Source organism: Crocuta crocuta, unplaced genomic scaffold, assembly GCF_008692635.1.
Source record: "Crocuta crocuta isolate KB4526 unplaced genomic scaffold, BGI_CrCroc_1.0 scaffold248, whole genome shotgun sequence".
Lineage (NCBI taxonomy): Eukaryota > Metazoa > Chordata > Mammalia > Carnivora > Hyaenidae > Crocuta > Crocuta crocuta.
In genome coordinates, this window is record NW_027532409.1 from 1,373,850 (window position 1) to 1,376,285 (window position 2,436).

Genomic DNA, 2,436 nt, shown 5'->3' on the forward strand with positions numbered 1-2,436 from the left:
GGGTAGGATATCCAACACAAATCCTAGGATTTATTCTGCTCTGGAAGGGGTGACAGAGCTGGCAGATAAAAACGACACTGGCTTCTATCATTTCAAATGGTAGGAATTTAAAATGTGACTTTAGGGAGAAGAGAAATTGTAAAAAACTCAGGCCACAGTGGGGTAACCGACCCAATAAGGCACAGCGATGGTTGCCCCAGTTCAGCCCCACATTTCCTCAAAACCTAGCAACTCTCCAAAGAAGGCAGGGCAGTGAACAGGTCTTAGGCCAGTTTACAGAGGAAGCAGTTAAGTCTCATGATGGGAATATCTTCCCTAATATTCCACATGGCATGCATGTTGCAGGGCATGATGGATGGGATGGGGGCATTGATGCCCTGGAATTGGACTTGATCCATTCCCTGAGAAATAAGATCAAATGCCACCTCCCTCAAGGTATCGTCCCACCCCACTCCGCTTAGAGGATGGCCTACCTTTTACAATTCAGAGGAAAATAGTATCAATCTCTGAGCCTCCAAATTAAGAGGTAGCTTTCCATCTCTGGGGAGCCAAGGGAAATGCCCCCACATAGTACAGAGCCCCATGGCCACCTCCTAGGTATGGTACCTGTTTGGAGATGTGAGAAGGAAGCCAGGAACTCTCCCCAAGCTGCATGCATTTGTGGCCTAGATGCCTTTAGGAAATATCTTGGTTGTGCCTCAGTGTTGTATCTTTTCACCCTTTCTGGCCTCTAGAGGACCATAGCAGACCTCCCTTTGTGGGAACAGAGGGATCAGATTGCTTTTAGTGCCAGCCCTCTCTTTGGGTGTGGCCTGAGCATTGGCCTGCCAACTGTGAGCCTTCACACGGAACCAGGAGACCCTGTGCTAGGGACTCTTAACAAGTGAGCTCACTGAATTCTCCCAACATCACTAAGATGTATTTGTAATTGTCACCATTTTACAGATGAGGAAACTGAGGCTCAGAGAGGAGACATCACTTGCCCACAGTTCCCCAGTTAGTGAACAGGGGAAGCCAGGAATTAAATTGATCCTTCTGACTTCAAAGACAGTATTTTTCCTCCATTGTGTCTCAGGTTTTCCCATGGGCCTACCCAAAGTAGCAAAGACTGGGGTGAAACAGATAACCCAATGGATCTTGTAAAGCCCAAAGCAGACAAACTTAAAATTCCTCCACAGTTTGTTTTATAACAATTCATGCAATACTTGCTTCCACTCTAATTTGCCTGATTTAATAGGACTATATTTTTAAAATGATGTGCCCTGGTCCTTCATGTGGCTCTGGTCCCCTCAACTCTGTATAATGGACCCTAGGGAATCATCCCAGTCTGAGGCACTGTGTCTGGCCATGCTGCTTCCTTCCTCCTGAGGCCAATTCCAGATTCAGGCTCAAGACCATCTCAGCTTCCACTAGACAGATCCTTTGGTGTAAGGGTACCATGACCTCAACATTCATGGGTTGATCTCAACTCGTTTCTTCCAGTTAGATGCTGGAAAGAACCCACTGGCATATCCTAGGATGATGAGGAAGTGCCCATCTGGCATAGTGAAGGGTGAGCCCATAATGCTCTAAAGGGAAAGGATAAGATGTACACAGCCTTTCTCAGCAGATTCCTGAAGGCTGGAACTTGTAGAAGATGTGATGTACTTTGTCTAGGTAGAGTCACATGGTTGCTAATGTGAGTAAATCTAAGAACATGCTTCACATGAGAGGCTGGGTCTGGAAGGCTTCTTTCTTTACTTCAACCACACATACGTAGTTGCTGCCACATGCCAGGACCCTGGAAGGGGTGCTTCCAGGAAGCATAGGTTATTATAGACAGTCCGTCGCTTGGTGAGGCATGGGGTGGCAGTGGAAAGAGCTTAGTCTCTGGTTCAAATCACATCCTGGCCATTTCTTAGCTGTAGAATGTTGGGCCAACCAATTAATGGGGAAAGATGTGAGAAAAGGCGCCTCAGCCAAGGAGAAGGCATAGATTTGGAGAGCTTTGGGCATGAAAATAGGAAGGCAAAGCCATGAAGTTGGGACCCAACAGAAACATTCAAGTCTGCACATGAATTACAGAGCAAAGTGGTCATTTCTGTGGCCAAGCAGGACAGGGGACAGGGAGGGCTGGCCAGGACCACTGGGAGCAACGGTGTCGCTTTAGAATAAGTTTCAGTGTCTTGGAGAAAAGATTATAATTTTCCTTCCGACCAACCAAATCAAGTCTGTCCATCCTCTGCTCCCTGTTGCTAAACCAGCTCCTATTCTGTGTCCTCACCAGGCTCCACATATCCTCAGCTGTGGCATGAATCCCTGTTGTGTGCATACATGTATCAGTCTACTTAGGCTGCTTCAGACCACAGAAGGGAGGCCCAGGGAAGGACAGACAGGCAGGTACCATCTCATTTCAGCAAGAGCAACTGTCCAACCCTGACCCAGAGACACTGAAGG